This window comes from Pinus tabuliformis, chromosome 4_2, assembly GCF_031772625.1.
Source record: "Pinus tabuliformis cultivar Carrire ecotype Pingquan chromosome 4_2, CPIR1, whole genome shotgun sequence".
Classification (NCBI taxonomy): domain Eukaryota; kingdom Viridiplantae; phylum Streptophyta; class Pinopsida; order Pinales; family Pinaceae; genus Pinus; species Pinus tabuliformis.
In genome coordinates this window covers 257,672,572-257,692,807 of record NC_142304.1, presented here as the reverse complement: position 1 = coordinate 257,692,807, position 20,236 = coordinate 257,672,572, and positions in this window count along the sequence as shown.

Below are 20,236 nucleotides of genomic sequence, written 5' to 3'. Positions count from 1 at the left end.
GGTTTTGGAGGAAAAACAAAGATACGGAGGGCTAAGAGAGTATGAGGAAGCTGAAGGAGAAGAAGGTAAATGACTGCTGCGAGCTCCCTTTCGGCATAAACACACGGCCGAGTTAGAATTTGGTCCTCCAAATGCTGAAGTTTGTAGCAGAGCTAACATTGACTCCTTCTAGGGATGAGATCCTCCCTGTGAGGTCTCAAGAACTGCAAACCAATGCCTTCATACAAAACAAGCTTAAAAACATTGCCTAGTATCCATTGGGCATGGAGTCAAATTAAGTCTACACTAAAACCTATAAAAGAAAATGCTTACAATCATTAAGGCTTGAAAAACTTAAACATAAATATTCAAAAACTGGCCATCTGCAGGGCCATCAAAACTGTTTCTTCTCCTCTTGGTCGGTTCATCATAGATCTGCAAAATTGGATTTATTTGATCATCCACCTCAAACAGTTTGGGGCATTTGACTTTATCAGGTGTAGATGATTCAAATTTCATTCCCTCTCTGTGTGCTCTCATCCTTGGATGCTCTTCATGGGAGCTTTTGTATACCTGCTGGATAACAATGAATGTTGTGTACTTCTTTGTGTCATCTGTGGCATGAACAATTAGTATAAATAGTGTACCAATGTGTTCATGTGTGGAGGACACAAAGACATCATCTGCTCCTGCATCTTGCTTAGAACAGTCCACATCCAAGGAGGAGTCCCAAGGCAGTGCACCCTCTTCCTCTGTCATCTGACAAGCTACCCTTTCACTCTGTGTGGAGGCCAACTGGGAAAGCTTCGAAATATAAAGACAGATATTATCCATATCAGCCTTGAGCATTGAATTTTGTCTTGCCTCAGTGTTCAGGGGGCAACTTTGAGGGATTTTCACTTGAGCAGACAGAGGGACAAAAGATGATGGGGAGCTTTCCTCTCCCTTTTTGATCATTGTGTTGGGGATAAAGCAGGCTGGTGAATTTTTAGATCTGCATAGTCATGGGAAAAAGGGCTGGCTTTAGGCTCAGCTTCTTCGAGGATGGTCAGACCTGCTACTACTTGCTTCTGCTGATGAGCTTATTGTTCTGCAGGTACAACAAACTGATGAGCAGTGCCTTTGGATAATGCTTCTTCATAGGCAGCTCTGGTTAGGAAAGGGGCACTGCCCTTGTCTTCCAAACCATGGACCTCATCCTCTTCTTCATACTACTCTTATTCCATGACTATACTCTGAAAAAGGGTCTTCACCCTTTTGTCTTCGTTTACATCTTTATTTCTTTGCAAAATCTACAAATGCTCCTTTTCTCCTCTATATGGATTTGGAGTTGGGAGAGAAAAGGAACAATGAGCTCCTGCTTCTTCAAAATGTTGCTCAGCCATTAATTTGGAAACTTCAGAGGCCAAAAACTCTATCATCCTGGACATTTTATCGATCTCAGGATCTGAGGATGATGAGGACTCACCCCCCTGTCTTCTTCTTTCAGCATCACCTTCAAGTCTTTCTGCAACAATGATGTTTGCTTCTACTTCAAAGGCTGCATTTCGCATATCAGCCAAAGAAGCACATCTTCTTTCTTTTAATAGTAGGCAGAACTGAGAATCGAAGGCATGGGCATAAGTGATCATAGCAGAAGTAGGGGTAGGTTTGATTTCAGCTGGAATTCTGTTGTACATATGGTTGAATCTGATGTTGAAATCAGACAACAGCTCACCATCTTCCCTCTGCAAGTTCCCAAACTCAGTATGATAATAGAGCAGATCTTTATTATCCCCCCAGTGCCTTAGAAACACATCATCTAAGGCCTCAATGTCTGCAATAGACCTAGGGGGTAATTCTCTGAACCATTTTCTAGCCTCTCCCTCTAGGATTTGGACAAAAACCCTCATCCACACATCCTCTTCATTGATATCCAGGTTATCAGCATAACAAAAAAAGACTCTAGATGCTCTTCAGCTGTTACTCCTTCTATACCAGTAAACTTAGGCATATATTCTTGGTAATCTCCTGCAGGCATGGCATTCAAAGGGACAGGCAAGACCAAGGGTCCATACCTAGCAGCAACGATTCTTTCTATCTTTGTAAGAGCTTGTTGACTTGCCATGACTGGGGTATATGAAAGGATACTGGTAGACTGAGTGGTATGAAGCAATGTAATGGATGACAGAAACAGAGGAATATGATGGACTGAAATCTGAAAGGGGAATGAATAAACAGGAGCTTTATGAATCTCTGAAGGTATTTCTACACTAGCAGAGATACATGGGACCTTTAAGGCTTACCTGATCCTGATGCTCCTTTCTACGAAATTTTCTTCTGCTTAACGATTCTCAGGGTCAGGCACTGGTTCAACTAGTGATTTCTGAGAATTTCTTCGAGCATGCCTCACAAACTGAGCCGAGACTATACTGTGGAGTCGCCAAAGGTTGGTCTTCCTCTAGTGGAGTCGCCAAATAGATGATTACAACCAGAAATGTGCCCGGACCTTGTCTATCATCAAAATCTGGAACTATGTCGTTTCCCAGGGAAGCTGAGCTTCAATCTTCTCTCCCCGGAAACGGCGCCAATTAATGTTATCACCCCAAGAAACTCTCTTAGATTGTATCTCAGAGATGCTCGGGAACATTACAAACTCAACAAAAAGTTGGAAATGGATGAATGGAAGGAATGATGCATATTCAAGCCAGATAACCACTTCTACTATGCTTAACTCCAGACATGGGTGAACACCCCGAGACTACAAGGCTTTAGACCACCAATTACTCACAGTTTGAGGATAAGGTGAACATGGAGAATACTGACCACACCAGCAGATGCACAAGACCATGTGATGGCCAGCTACAACCAGTAAAGAGGTCTGCAAATCTATTTCCTAATGCACAGACAGGATGACAGCTCTCTGGCACCAAGTAATCAGAAACCTGCACGGCACATTCAATGATACATACTAGATTCTAACACAAAAGTGGGATGATAGCCCCTCTAATGTTAAACATCAAGAGCACATGAAAAATACTTAACAGGCACAGCCTAGAACAAAGCAGAAATGGAAAGTGAGCAATTAACCGCAAAAGAAGCTTGTATTAGCTGAAAATGAAGACCAGGTGCTGCAAGTATCACAGTAGTTACAGTCTCCAGAAGTTGAAACTTACATCAAAACAACAACCATCAACCCTGATTACATCTGAGTTCTGGGTATATATAGAGTTTGTTTACAAAGATATTCTGATGTTCCAAGTGTGGAGGGGTCATAATGGACCACCAACCACCTTAACTCTCTGATGGAGTCTCTGCTACTATCTGATGGCTTTAATGAACAAAATTGACATTTTCTGCTACTCAGGCATCCTTCCTGAACAGGTGGAGTGTAATATGAAACAAGCTCCACAACTGATAAATGCGTTTATCTGCTCGAGCTCTGTACTTTTCTTCCTCGGCCATGCTGCTCTTTGAATGCAGTTGTTGAGGAGTAATGGCACAGGGTACTAGATTTTGGCCTCCTTCTTCCTTCAGGAACACAGGACAGTCAAAGGAGTAAAGACTACATGGCAGGTGGACAGAGTGAATGGAGGAACGAGGCAGACCGTCGGATTGCACAGATCAATGGCGGAGACAGTGCGACAGGGGCTATCAGGAAGGTGAGTCGGAGGACGATCGCAGGCCGTTGGATGAAACAGATGAACGGTGGCGATTGATTTGCAGTGGCTATCGGTAGACAACGTGGACGGACAAATGTGGGCCATCGGATCGCGGTCGAGCAGATCCGATGGCTAACGGGCGGAGGAATAGCGCAGACAATAACGAGCAGGGGAAGGTACGAAGGGAGGTAAGCGGTATTCCCCGCACCGCATTTCGGAGGTGGTGGTATTCGTACAGAGGGGAGTGATGCGAGTCAGCAAGTGACGCGTGTCGGATTTGACGACAGGGAAACCGCTTTCCCCGCTGGTTAACGAGTGGGCAGCTCGCGCGATCGGGAGGTGCGAACGCCATTGATCTCGTGACATACGGTCGGACGACGGGGGAAACAAACAGAGTTTAACGTGCGGGGGAAAAGGCGGAGACCGTTGGATCGGGATGAAATGATCGAATGGTGCGAGTTTAACACACATGTTTTGTGCAGCAGATGTGACAGGGACAGCAGTGGTAAAGGCACGCGGTCATGTGAATATGATCATATGGGTTTAACTTTGCGCCCAGGGACCTGAAGGAAAGCGATTTTGTAAAGGTTTTGGAGGAAAAACAAAGATACGGAGGGCTAAGAGAGTATGAGGAAGTTGAAGGAGAAGAAGGTAAATGACTGCTGCGAGCTCCCTTTTGGCATAAACACACGGCCGAGTTAGAATTTGGTCCTCCAAATGCTGAAGTTTGTAGCAGAGCTAACAAGGTCCCCCCCAAAACAGTCAGACTTTGATTTAGAGCGCACGAAGGAAACATTTATGGAAGCCAAGAAGAGCTTAGCGGAAGCTTCTACGTCAGGGAGTAAGGATCAATTCGGATCAGAGAAGGATACATCTATGCTAACTACCTTCTTGGAAACATGCATGAACTTACTAAGGGATGCCAAAGCGGTAAGGGGGCTGCAGGAATTGATAACTCGGTGTGTGGGAGCGGATGAACCGTGAATGATCCGAAAATTAGGAAAACATGCTTTGCGCACTGGGTGGGAAATGCGACTAACAGTCCAGATCGGGGACTATGAGATGGATTAGGTCGTTTTAGATTTGGGGTCCGATGCAAATGTCTTACCAAAGCAGACTTGGGAACGCATGGGCAGGCCTCCACTACAATGGTTTCCGATTCAATTAAGGATAGCTAACCAGCAAAATATTCTGCCTATGGGACGCCTGCACGGAATTACAGTAGACATCAATGGAGCCATAACCCAAACCGATTTTGAGGTTATCAAATCGTGGATGATAGTAACCCATATCCTGCACTATTAGGAATAGATTGGGTGACAGATATGAATGGAGTCATCAATCTCAAAAAACGCAAAATGATCTTCGAAAAGAAATCTCTCCGCGTGGTGGTCTTGTTGGACCCAGCAGAAGGGGCACGATATACCGAGCCCGTGCGCGACGCAGACAGCGATGGCGAGCTGGACTGTATCTACCAAACTACTGCGCAGGATCAGACAGGATCAATCCTACAACGGATGGTCAACTCTCATGAGACCGCAATAGTTCTTGCACATAAGACTCAGATGAAGAGGTTGAACAATGGCAGAATCGACTACAAGAAGTAACCACGCTCAATTGTAATCGGATGGTGACAGTGGGGGTCGAGGAACCACCGAAGAGATTCGCGAAAATACTCTGCGCAGCTGCTACTCCCAGACAGAGGGTCACTTCGAAGATGTGAATGACAGGGCGCAGATGTCGAAGGAAGGCGCATGCACAGTCGGAAGCACGAAACAAGGTACGGATTCCTCGCCAGCCGAGGCTGCCAATGTCTAAGGGGTGGACATCTACCCAGCATGGAAGTCGTAGCCTGAAGCCCCCTCAACAGACCAGCCCCAAGGTTAGCAGAGGCTCAAGGAAGTTGCGAATACCATGGGCACATTGGACCTGCAATAGACGACAGGAGGAAGCTCAGAAAAGATTGAGTGGTCGTGGATCTTCCAACACCGATAAACAGGGGTTACAGCCAAAGAAGCAAAGTGCACTGTAAAGTAGAGGGGCCCTGAAACACGCTACGACATTGCTACCGTGGCTGCGCCCGCACTCACGAAAGAGCAGAAACTCCAAACCGATTACCCAGATGCTTCAGAAGTTCTCGCAGACTGGGCTATCTGGGACGAGCCGAACTCGCACAAAGGGTGCGAACACCTGACTAGCAGTATAAACTACAGTCTTAGCACCTCAGACAGTTGAAAGAAGGTGCGAGACTATAAACCAACCTGCGGAAAACCTGCATGGAAAAAGGAATCGTCACCAAGTTAAGCAGTTCCCAAGTCCACAGTTGTGCCTCAAGGATAGCGCTACTGCAGGGAAAAGTCAAAAGATAACCGTTAGCCACATGGGCCTTGACGGGCTAGTCAAATCACGTCAGACAGGAGCGGGCGGCAGGACATTAAGGCGAAAGTTCCGGACGAGATACACAGAGATTTGCCAACTTGAATTGCAAACGGGTGGAAGATATTTTGTCAAATCTCATAGCGTGTGGCCAGTACTGGATTTTTGGCGCTTTGAACTAAAAAAAATAGCAAGTACACAGCTACCAGGCACTCCATGAGCACTATGGCAAGAACCCGAGCATGAGTCGCCGAAGAAATGCAGTTGAATCAAGAAGAGCCCTCTCAAGTTCCTGAAGTTCCTAAATCCCCATGCACCCCGTGGCCCAGGAAGAATAAGCAGAAGATGGGTCCAGTCCGGGCCTCCCCAAGATTCAACAAACGCTTAGCAGTTGACAAAGGAAAAACAGTGATCGACAAACCCGCTGAGGAGGAGGATGACCTGCAAGACCTGATCAATCAAATTGACGCACAGGCGGAGGAAGAAGAACTTGCGTTCCAGTTCCCGTCGTTACCCCTGTATCTTTCTCCATGGACCGGGACGACCAAGCTAGCGAAAGATGTAGATGCTGCAAAAACTACGCTCCAGAGCCCGCTTCTTCCAGGTTCGAAGGGTTACCAATGGGGCACGTTCCAAGCACCAAGTTCAAAGATTGGGACCTGGCAGACAGCGACAAGTTCCCCGAACTAGCCGAAGGCACACTATTGCCGCAGAAGTGGTTACTAGGCGTGGAGAGGGTCGGACTGTTGAACCTCAGGTGGATCCCTCACTATCACCGCACGACCATCACCATATTTGTGATTCAATAGCTGCTAGGTCTCATTCATGATGGATATCTCTAGTTGGAAGAACCGATCCTGAGGGAGTAACTCAGGAGTTTCGAGCCCGGGAAGGTCGCGCTTTCCACATATTGACAAAGCAGAAGGCAAAATTAGAACAAGTCACTCTCCAGAACGAGGACCTAGCCGCATAATACCAGGAAGTAGAACAAGTTGTGACGGAGGTGTGTAGCACGGTACTAGAGATAGCCATCCCTGAGGACCTCCCACTAGCTACCAAGATTCAGCACATGGCAGCCGGCTTTCGCATGGCCCAAGAAGAGGCTGCAAGGAACCAGGAGGAACTAACGTTACAGGTTGTAGAGCTCTATCTCAGGGCCCGCCCTCCCACACCTCTGGCCAAACGGGAACGCTGCCGCGGTGAAATTGTGGCTGGACTAGAAACGATGAATAGTGATGTTCGCGAATGCTCGGAAATACTCGGTCAGTCGCTCAGGATACTCACCTCCCTCCAGGAGGACCCCACCATTCAGCAAGTAGAAACCAAGGCGCGCGAGTTACAGCAGGCCTATGACACCGCCTGCGGGGCTGCACAGACGGTCACTATCACACAGCGGTTGGCCAAAATGAAGGAGGCCCAGGATCTCAAAGCCCAAGTTGACGCAGTGCGGCAACAGGAGGCAGTCTTGAAAGAACGTATCCAGCCCTGGCTCGATGAAGCGTTCGGCGTATCTACAACCATTGAAGGCAAGGTGACGCAGATGCAGACAGTATGTGCAACGGAGCAAGCAGTTGCAAGTGATAGGGATGCCTCAGCGGCTTACTTGGAAAAGGTACAGAGGCTCGCAGCCGAATTTGTTGCAGAAACTGGTGAGATGCAGAAGTTGTTGACCGACCTCCGCGCAAAGATCCCTACACCAGTTGAGTGACTCGGGACGAGTCATGATGATTGTATTGGGGTATTGTTGGGTAGCGGAAGCCCCGCACAATGGTCATGGGGCGTGAAGCCCACATTTTTAGGAAAAGACAGGGTAAAGACTCTGCGGGATGCGCGGAGCGCGAGCGGTAATGAGTCAAAGTAAAAAGGGTAGTCCGCCTAAAACTAACGTAAAGAAATGTAAGTTGATTTGACCCACCCATGGATTGCGGTCCATGGAAAGGTATAAATAGAGCGAGGCTCTATGGGTAGAGAAACGAAGTTTTGTTGGATAATCTTGAGATCTGATATATAGTGGGTTTTTGAGAGAATCAGTTTGAAAGCGTCTGTAAGTCTAAGTCGATGGTTTGGGTAGAGGATAGAGGTTCTGCAACTGTGTGCGCAGAGGCTTGGAAGAGTCCGTGTTGAGAATGCAACAAGATGATGGAGCTTAGTGGAAAGGAGTTGCCTTCACTAAGTGGGCCCGCAGGCAAATTATGGCGCAAAGTCTATTTTTAGACTATGTCTATTTTTAGACATATGGATCATGGGCTATGAGTTGCAGGATGCCATTTATGGATGATTGGTCATGTTGGAAAAAATAGATGGACTTATATTTTTAGATCACAGCAGGAGTGATCAGAGTCTATTCTTATATTGCTAGTCAAAAATAGAAAAGTCAAATATTATTGTCTCATAATAATATTTAGACTATAAACATTATCTTATCCTCTTGGAGCACTTCAGTTTGAGCTACAGATGTGGCACATGCAGCTGTCAGAAGGAAATACGCTTTTCTTATGAGTCAGTTGAGCTATTGCATGCAGGACTTCAGTTAGAACTCATGCGATTGAGTTCTTTAGAGTTGGATGTGGAGTTGATGGAGTTTTGTTCAGTTTGACTTGGTTAAACTAGTTGTAATTAGTCTAACTGCAAATAGACTAGTGATGAGTGATGTGAATTAATTGATTAAATTAATTCACTAATTATTAACTCATAATTCAACTGAAGAATACATCAGTTAACTCAGTGCATGTACAATTCAGTGGAGACAGGGGTTAGAGGTTGAGATTGCTATCAATTGTGACTATAGTTGTGCATGAGATCTTGCACAATCAATGTATTGAATATGCCCATGAGGATTGTACAGTATATTCCCAGTGATATAGCCTGTGCTCACGTGATTTCCAGGGAAAGTGATTTTCACTTGGTATTGTGCAATAGAGGCAAGCAAAGCAGCGGAGGAGATTTGAACCTATGACTTGTTCGGATCTGAGCTAGTTTTGTGTGTAACAGGTGGAGATAGTGTTGGATACTTGTGAGGAGTATTGTACTATGTATTGTTACATGTTCTTAATCATTAATATACAGATAGTGTGGGGTTTTCAGCTGTAAGCTTTCCCCGGGTTACATACTGTGTTAATGTGTGCATGCGATTGATGTTTCATTGTTTTTTATGCTGCTAAATTGATGATCAACGTAGAGGAGATTATGTATTGTGCATGTATTCCGCAATAGTGTATAATCGGGATAATATCTGTGAATAAGTGTCATATTATTCAAAATTTCTACAGTCCGCAACTGTGTGCGCAGACCCCTGCCGCTGAGTGCGCAGGGCGGAGCTGGTTATACTAGTGTGAAGTGGAAATAAAGATAACTTCATTCTAAAATATATTTGTGTTCTCTGAATTATTGCAAATCTGGCAATTTGTATGGTGAATAAAGTTGTTTTGGTCTATGCGCATTGATTATTAAATACTTGTGAATCTGGCTTAGTCTTAATATGCGGACTGAATAAAAGTGATAAATGTTTGCTTAAAGACCATTTTAAAGTAGATTTGAGTTGCAATACTTCATCAAATAGGTTAGATCTGTAAACATCGTGCTAATAATTAGTAAAGATTATTCTGGGAACGGATCTGCGCGAAACAGGGCAGCGCGATGCAGAACGGAGCGCGAACCCTCCAAACCACATCCAGACATCCCAAGGGTGCGAAAACCTGGTTCCAGCACCCTCCCCTGCTACCTTAGGTGAGACCTCAGTTCGCGTTCCGTAGACTGTTGGCGAAAGGGCCGGTAGCTGTGGGATTTGTTTGGCCTAATAATTTTTCCGAACCTGGGTTAGACCCATATAAGCCAACACAGGATATTTCCATCAATAAACAGGTAGAGTCCAAGGAGGCTGAAGCAGAAGATGTTGCAGGTACTGACACATCAGATAAGGAACCTGTGGTTGAAGTAATACTGGAAGATACATGTACCAAATACTAATCAGGCTCCATTAGGTGGTGAATTAAAGAAAGTTACACCATTGGGTAAAACTTTAGCATATCACCACCCACATCACCCAGCAAGAAAACAACCAACGCGATGACAACGAATTAGCAACAAGGACAACAACCCCTGCATGACAGATAAAGAGGTGCGTCAATCCACCTACCGCACATCAACACAGAGGAACATCCAAGATCAACTCCCATCTCAAGTGAGCAAGACACAGGCTAGATCGAGTAATCACCTGTCTCTGGAATGGCTAGATGCACGTGCATGGTACTAGTGGACTACTCTTTTGAGTAGATCTTATTATTTGTGTTCTTCTTATGTTTCGGGGATGAAACATGTTTAAGGGGGCTGGAATGTTGTATACCTACCGCACATCAACACAGAGGAACATCCAAGATCAACTCCCATCTCAAGCGAGCAAGACACAGGCTAGATCGAGTAATCACCTGTCTCTGGGATGGCTAGATGCACGTGCATGGTACTAGTGGACTACTCTTTTGCGTAGATCTTATTATTTGTGTTCTTCTTATGTTTCGGGGATGAAACATGTTTAAGGGGGCTGGAATGTTGTATACCTAGGGGGGATATTATGGGGTACAAAGGGAGGTACCCAAGGGAATAATTTAATAATGGGATGGGTCATAGTTAATAAATAAAGTGGTTAACCCGCATCGTGTAAGGGACCACAAGTAGTTAGCAATAATGTGATAAGCCCATGGTATTAAATATATGGTATTGAGAGACGCATGATATTGACACATGGCATTGTATGTATGAGGCCTATATAGACGCCAGAGACTCCCCATGGAGAGATGTCAAAGATTATTGTATCGGCAAGCATATGGCTTGTGGAGTGTTCTCCTTCCTTAAAGAGTGATTGTATAGTGTTACCCTACCTCAAGGGTTTTGATATTAATAAATATAAGTTCATCTATTTCTCTCTTGTTATTTCTGGGTATATTTGTTTTATCATATATTTGAAGGTCATATCTATTACAATAGATCTGACCTGTAAATATATGAAAATAGAAAATATACCTAGAAATAACAAGAGAGAAATAGATAAACTTTTGTCTTTATTAATATCAAACCCTCCAGGTAAGGTAACACCATACAATCACTCCTTAATGAAGGAGAACACTCCACAATCCATATTCTTGCCAATACAATAATCCTTGACATCTCTCCATGGGAAGTCTCTATCCTCTATATAGGCCTCATACATACAATACCATGGGTCAATACCATGCGTCTCTCAATACCATATATCTAATACAATGGTCTTATCACATTATTTCTAACTACTTGTGGTCCCTTACATGATGCAGGTTAACCACTTTATTTATTAACTATGACCCATCCCATTATTACATTATTCTCTTGGGTACCTCCCTCTATACCCCATAATATCCTCCCTAGGTATACTCCAATACATGACATTAACTATTTTGACTTTAATGAAAAATCCTAAAGGCTCTCAATGGGAGCCATCTAAAAATAAAATCTATTGTTCATGAAACCCGTGAAGCAAGCATACAATCATAATTTTATTTTTCTTCTTTTCATCATTTACAAAAATCACAATTATGTGTCATTATGAAGATCGAACCTAGTTACAATTTTCAACACATTCTTCATGATCAATTCATACTCCTCGTTCATCACATCCTTCCAAACTTGGTGTTTCACGGCTTTTTCGAATGTACAAGCCTCAGATTGTACAATGGTACTCATGGAAGCTAAGTACCATTGGTACTTGTTCGGCTTCTTACTTTCACGAAATGCCCCCCTCAATGCAATATGTTTCTCAGCATCTTCAAGAGTGTTTTTAAGCCACAAAGGTCTTTTTCTTGAAGTAGAGGGCTCACTAGGAGGTGGATCAATGGCATCCATCGGACCTTCAAAATCGGGCATCGTGTCATCAGTCAGAGGTTCATCCTGCTTTCCTGCGTCATCATCATTGTCCTTCCTAGAGATAGGAAGATCTCAGACTTCCCTAAGGGCAGAATCTTCATCGAAAGTGACATCATGACTTATTTCCACTTCCCTTTGACCAGACACAAATTTTAAATGCCTTTGAAGTTTCACTATAGCCCACAAACGTTCCTTTCTTCCCAGATGCATCTAGCTTGTTTCTTTTCTCTTTCGACACATGAAAATATACAGAACAACCAAAAATTATAAAATGAGAAACATCAAGTTTCTTATCGGTGAATACTTCTTCGGGTATCTTGAAATCCAATGCTTGATGTGGGCATTTGTTTTGAACATACACAACAATGTTGGTAGCTTCTCGCCATAAGAACTTTGGTAAGCCTTGGTCATGAAGCATGGCACGGGTGGCTTCTATTATAGTTCATTCTTCCTTTCGGCAACTCCATTTTTCTCAGGAGTATATGTAGTAGTGACATCCCTCTTAATCTCGGCTTCTCTACAGTAGTCAATGAATTCATTTGACTCGTACTAGGCCCCATTATCAGTCCACAATATTTTGATTCTTCCCTGTTTGATTCTCGACCAAGGCTTTGAAAGAGCGAAACCATTTGAATACCTCGTCTTTTTTCTTTAAGAAATAGATCCATTTTTTGCGAGAGAAGTCATCCACAAAAAAATACATAATACAAATATCCACCCAAAGATGTCACAAGCAACATACCTAATAGATCAGAATGGACCAATTGAAGAATATCGGTAATTTGACTTTGACTTGAGGGGAATGGTCCCCTTGTACGTTTTCCAGTTGCGCAACCCTGACACACACCTTCATGATATAAGTTGAATTCGGGCATGTATGTGACCATCTTCCTTACATCAGATAAGACTTTGTAATGGAGGTGAGCAAATCTCTTGGGTTTGTTTGCCAAACACCAACCTTCCCATCAATGAATGGCACCTTGAAACCTTTATCTTTCATCGCAGAAATAGAGACCAGATTCTTTTTCAGATCATGTACATACAACACTTCTGGTAAGTGAAGGGTTTGACCTTGATTTAAGTGAAGAGTAACAGTCCCAATTCCTTTCACGGGATAAGTAGCATTATCCCCAAGTATAATCTCCATATTCGTCTTATTTTCAATCAAATTTGAGAGAGTCTCTTTGTACCCAGTGAAGTGCCTTGAGGCACCACTATCAATGAACCAATGATCTAATGTATCCGGAGGAGAGGCAGTGGGGAGAGAAAAATAAGATAAAATTATTTTTGCTTTTCACCAGCATTAACCTCTTCATACCTAGAGTTTCTTGACTTCTTGGGAGGACGACCATTTCCATTTCGAACAACAGAAGCATTCCTCTTTCCTTTGTTGTTGAACGTGTTCCTTTGATTTCCATTTCCCTTGCAGTTATTGTTACGGTTGTCATCATCTCTTGGAGTATCCTTCTTGCGAGGACACTCTCTAGCAAAATGTCCAAACCTGTTGCAATTGAAGCATCTTCCTTTTCTTCCTTCTTTGAATCTTGGCTTGAACCCTTGACCTTGTCTTCTTAGACCAGCATTATTCTTCCTCTTAGCATGAGCGTAGAAGGCGGTAGGATTGTTTCCATTTGAGAGTTTGTCTCTTTCCATCATCCTTATTTCTTCTTGAGTGCATCTGGCCAATAATTCATCAAATCCCGGAATCATTTCATTGTTGAGGATGGTGGTGGTAGACACATATCATTCTCTTGTAAGGCATCCAAGTGCAATAAGAGTTAGCTATCTGTCATCAATGACTTCTCCAATAGATAGGAGATCATGCTTGATCTCGGTAAACCTCATGAAGTAGGATTGAATGGATTCTCCTCTATCTATCTTAATGTATTTTAACTTGTTCTTGAGAAAGAGGACTTGATTTGCATTATTTACTTTGAACATCCCAACCAGCTTGTAATACATCTCTTTAGATGTTTCCAAATCAAAAATATAGGCAACCAAAGGCGTGTGAATAGAATCAACAATAATTTTCTTAGCTTTAACCTCACCTTTCTTGTACTTTGTTTGTGCAACTGCAGATGCATTTTAAGGAGGCTACACTACTCTTCCTTTGACATAGTCCATGGCATCATTTTCTTCCAATGTCGAATCTAAAGACATCTTCCTTGCATGATAGTTGGATTTGTCCTTAAGCTTGTCCTCATATTTGAAGTAGGATGTAGTCTTCATTGGGACTAGTTCCAAGTTCTTGTGCAACAGTTTCCCTTAGTGATTGCTTTTCCTCACTCTTGCTTGGGATTTGTCTTCACCTGAACTCTGATACCATGTTAATTTTATTTAATAATGGTATGTTCTATGCTCTAACACAATTTACTTCAATGTTCCTTATCATCCCAATGGCAATTTTCAATTTTCAGTAGCAATCACATTAACTTCAACACATTGACCGTAAATGCATATAGAACATAAAAACATGTGCAGAGGACAAGCCAAGACAAGAGGACACAAGATTTGGTGGATGTCAGGGAAAAACCCCAATGTGGGGAAAACCCTTTGAATCTCGGCTTGAACCTCTGACCTTGTCTTCATGGACCAGCATTGTTCTTCCTCTTAGCATGAGCAGAGAAGGCAGTAGGATTGTTTCCATTTGAGGGTTTGTCTCTTTCCATCATCCTTATTTCTTCTTGAGTGCATCTAGCCAACAATTCATCAAATCCCGAAATCATGTTATTTTTTAGGATGGTGGTGTTAAACACATCTCATTCTCTTGTAAGGCCTCCAAGTGCAATAAGAGTTAGCTCTCTGTCACCAATGACTTCTCCAATAGATAGGAGATCATTCTTGATCTCGATAATCCTCATGAAGTAGGATTGAATGGATTTTCCTCTATCTATCTTAATGTATTTTAACTTGTTCTTGAGAAAGAAGACTTGATTTGCATTATTTAATTTGAACATCCCAACCAGCGTGTCATACATCTCTTTAGATATTTCCAAATCAGAAATATAGGCAACTAAAGGCGTGTGAATAGAATCAACAATAATTTTCTTAGCGTTAACCTCACCTTTCTTGTACTTTGTTTGTGCAGCGGCGAATGCATTTGAAGGTGGCTACACTTCTCTTCCTTTGACATAGTCCATGGCATCATTTTCTTCCAATGTCAAATCTAGAGACATATTCCTTGCATGATAGTCGAATTTGTCCTTAAGCTCGTCCTCGGATTTGAAATAGGATGTAGTCATCATTGGGACTAGTTCCAAGTTCTTGTCCAACAGTTTCCCTTAGTGATTGTTTTTCCTCACTCTTGCTTGGGATTTGTCTTCACCTGAGCTCTGATACCATGTTAATTTTATTTAACAATGGCATGTTCTATGCTTTAGCACAATTTACTTCAATGTTCCTTATCAGCCCAATGACAATTTTCAATTTTCAGTAGCAATCACATTAACTTAAACACATTGACAATAAATGCATATAGAACATAAAAACATGAGCAGAAGACAAGCCAAGACAAGAAGACACAAGATTTGGTGGATGTCAGGGAAAAACCCCAATGTGGGGAAAACCCTTTGAATATCGGCTTGAACCATTGACCTTGTCTTCTTGGACCAACATTGTTCTTCCTCTTAGCATGAGCAGAGAAGGCGGTAGGATTGTTTCCATTTGAAGGCTTCTCTCTTTCCATCATCCTTATCTATTCTTGATTGCATCTAGCCAATAATTCATCAAATCCCGGAATCATGTCATTGTTGAGAATGGTGGTGTTAAACACATCCCATTCTCTTGTAAGGCCTCCAAGTGCAATAAGCGTTAGCTCTTTGTCACCAATGACTTCTCCAATAGATAGGAGATCATTCTTGATCTCGGCAATCCTCATGAAGTAGGATTGAATGGATTCTCCTCTATCCATCTTAATGTATTTTAACTTCTTCTTGAGAAAGAGGACTTGATTTGCATTATTTACTTTGAACATCCCAACCAGCTTGTCATACATCTCTTTAGATGTTTCCAAATCAGAAATATAGGCAACCAAAGGCGTGTGAATAGAATCAACAATAATTTTCTTAGCTTTAACCTCACCTTTCTTATACTTTGTTTGTGCAGTTGTGGATGCATTTGAAGGAGGCTACACTACTCTTCCTTTGACATAGTCCATGGCATCATTTTCTTCCAATGTCAAATCTAGAGACATCTTCCTTGCATGATAGTCAAATTTGTCCTTAAGCTTGTCCTTGGATTTGAAGTAGGATGTAGTCGTCATTGGGATTAGTTCCAAGTTCTTGTTCAACAGCTTCCCTTAGTGATTGTTTTTCCTCACTCTTGCTTGGGATTTGTCTTCACCTGAGCTCTGATACCATGTTAATTTTAGTTAACAATGGTATGTTCTATGCTTTAGTACAATTTACTTCAATGTTCCTTATCAGCCCAATGACAATTTTCAATTTTCAGTAGCAATCATATTAACTTAAACACATTGACAGTAAATGCATATAGAACATGAAAACATGTGCAAAAGACAAGCCAAGACAAGAGGACACAAGATTTGGTGGATGTCAGGGAAAAACCCCAATGTGGGGAAAATTCTTTGATCAAATCTTCTTATTATTATTCAATAGTTCAACGTCTTACTTACCCACTACAGTGAAAACATCCCTGTCAAAATCAGCAGTCAACAACAATCAACTGCAACCCTAACCCGAAAGTCAACGTTGGTCATATCGACACCAAAATGTCCTCCAAACAGCTTGGGCAACAACAGTCCAATTCGGCCTTCAAAGAGAGTCAAAATCAACCCAAAACAGTTCGGTCAAACACAATCAAAGGAGAGAGAAACACTGTTGTAATTTCTGCAATCAAATTTGAAGTCAACATTGAGGTAAAACACCTCATTTACCGTGCCCAACAACTCGGCCTAGGAAAATCAAAATTCTGCCCTAAAAACTAAAGTCAAAATGGTCAAATGAGACATGATCAACGCTAGTCTGTTTCTCTAAAATTTGGCCTGCACTTAACCCTGAAATTTTCGGCCTCCTACCACACGTGCGAAGAAGAGAGAGAGGTTGCCTAGTGGTACGAACCAATCAAGAGAAGAGAGAGAGATGAAATGATGTGATGAGTGATGTCCAAATGAAGAGAGAGGTCACTCCTATTTATACAATTCGTTTAGGGTGAAGAGACACATCCATTGGGCTTCTTGAGCCTACATTTCACTGAGGTCGACCTTGACAATTTGTGCATGAGAGAGAATAAATTCAAAATGCCACTTTTGCTTGTTAGAATGAGATGATCTTTATATCAAAATTGGACCTCTCGAAAAGAGAAATCCAATGCAATAATCATCTCCATGATATGAGTTGTCCTAAGGTGGAATTTGGCCCTAGTTGCCAATTTTAACAGTGATCCATCATTAGTGCATGGGAATGATGAACTGGGATCATTTATTATCACCATGAATAGAAATGACACTTAAAAATGCAATATTTTTTGTTTTAACCCACTATCAAATGGATTTTAGTGCAAGAATTTACTTCTTTTGTTGGAATAAATTATCCATAGTTAGTACATAAGAACTGTTAACTGCAATCACTTTCTAGCTTTGTGGATATAAATGGCATTCACAAAGCGCTATCAAAAATGGAAATGATAAATGCAAGATTTCTTTTTTTACAGTACAAGAACCCAATCATGCCTTAATATGTTCTCTCGGGTGTTTAAAAAGACTGTTAAATTGATTAAAATTAAACTCAACAATATTAAGAATAATTCTATAAGAAACTGCATCAAAACCCAAATTATGCTATACCCTCTAAAAAGTCATCTTGATTAGATATTCCAAAATGAAACCACAGTTACAACATTATTCAAAGGAATGAAGATGGTCATTACATCATAGTCTAATCTAAGAATATTGTAATGTATTGAATTGAACGCCTAAGCTAATTTGGAAGGCTAATGAAATTAAATACCACCCTTGAGCAAGAATTTATTCATTTAAATTATTTAAGAAACTATGTAAATGCTTGTAGAGCCACCCTCTTGAAAAATTGAGCATCGAGGCATGCCCTATGTACAAAGAATCATGTTGGATTCTAACGTATCGAAGAGAAAATGCTGTGATTACCTCTTTAATCAATCGTATCCTCACAGTGCCAAACTTAAATGAGTGTGAAGACCTGTGGTTAAGGTGGATGATTCAAGGTGGGATTGGATTTGGATCACCTAGAGGTGCAAATATTTAAGAGAACGGCCATTTAATGCTTTTAATCCTTGAAACAAGAAAAGAATTTTGACAGTGCCTCGTGCTTTATCAGAAAGGCAAAAATATCTATAAACTTAACATTGATTTTGCAATGACGAAGACAAAACGACTTTTGTATGCAAATCACGTGTGGTCAAACCTCAAAACCAGTCCTAGATACAAAACCAATGGGCTCCCTACACAAAAGGTATTCAAACCTACTTTATGACAAGGGTTTCCTTGTTTTTCATTTCCATTTCAAAGAGGATCAACATTAAATTTTCCCTAGTGGCATCAAACACTCTATCTCAAAAGGTCTCTAGAGTTTGACCCAAATAAGGATATTTCGCCCATTGCTCCAGACCGGGTATGGTCAACACCGTGCCCCTACCAACCCCAATCCCCCGCCCCCAATGGGACATTGAGACCTTTCAAAGCAGTACCGAAGAATCTTAGGGGGATTCATAGATAAAACTGAGCCAAGACCAAGGTTGCACACTCGTGCTCGAAAACTATGTTGAATTAAATCTCAAAAGTCTCCCAAAAGCAATCGAACTTGATGGATAATAGGCCTTCTCCAATGATTGAATTACAAGCGAGAGCCGTTCTGATGTAACATCTGGGATGAGTATGGCCACTTCAACAAAAACTATGCAAAAAAAATCAACCTTTCCGACCCCAGTAAACAAGGAAAAAATTGTCTGGAAGTTCAAGCAGAAGGAGACCATAGCACTACAGTACACCTCAACCCAAAAATGTTGTAAATGCAGGGCCAAGCCAAAATAGGAAGAATTTCAAAGTGTCTGGAAGCTTGAACAGGACAACAACCCAAAAATGTAAATGCTGAGCCAAGCCAAAATCGGTCCATAGGTTTGGAACTATCCAAGAGGATGAAGCCCTTAACAATGGAACAAAGCCCCTCCCTCCCCTGTTTAGAGAGGAGGAACCAAGTAGATAAAGTACGGCCAATGACTTCAATGAAAAAGTAAAGTCACTTGGTCACCTACAAGAAAATTAGCAACCGAAACAAGTTGAAACTTCAACAGAGTACCCTTCTCACTTAATGGACCTATCAAAATAAACAGTAAACTCCCAGGAGAATATAAGAGAAAAGGAGGCAACGATGGTACGGTCCCCAATAACAGGGAACACATGATTCCAATGCAAACAGAACACTCCGGTAGAAGATTCTTCTCAATCTATGGACCTATCAAAACATAACATGTTTGTAAAAGAAACAGTAAACTCCCGGATGAATATTAGAGAAAAAGGGCAACAAAAGTATGGTTCTCGATACCAATGGAACAAATGGCTCTGATGCAATTCATAGAATAGATAGAGGCTGAATCCAGAAGGTAGATCGAACGTGTCCCTCACAGGAGGCAAAAAATCAAAAAAGAATATTAATGGGAGAAGCCAAAAGAAACAAAATTCCGAGTTCACAATCTACCCTGATTTTTTATCTTCTAGGAAAATAATTTGAGGCAACTACAAAGTACAAAGTTCAAACCAGCAGTTGAAATGTGAGTTGCTTGTACCTTAACATGTAATCAACTTGGAAGTCAATATTCTTGTAGTTCTGGCAGAGCGAAAGTCCATTAGTATAAAAAATAGCTTGTTTCATGAAAATTCAGATGGTGTGTTACAAACCATCTTGAAATTAAAGTTAGAATTCATCTTGAATATTGTATACCAATTGTATGGATAAGGCCTCGACAGTTTTTAATTAATGTCCAGTGCTCTAGAAATACAAGATGGATCACTATATACAACTTAGTGTTGATGTGTGGCATATGACAAACAAAGGCAAATTTATTTTCCAAACCTAGGCTGCATGCCTTTGAAGTTCTGTTGCAAACACATGGCTTTTGTTGCTATCACTATTAGAGTATTCTTTCAAACACCTCTTCAAAGATAATTGCAACTCGGTCTAGTATGAGTGATCACTCAAATATATTTTTCCCATCTTGTATTACATTTTTTCTTGACAGGTCAAAATTAGGAATATGAAAAACCCTTGAAATTATATGCAAGATAGGTATAAGCCTGTCTGTATTAGGTCATTTAGACCATTCAAAATCAACACCTTCTTCCACAGGCAGCTCTAGTG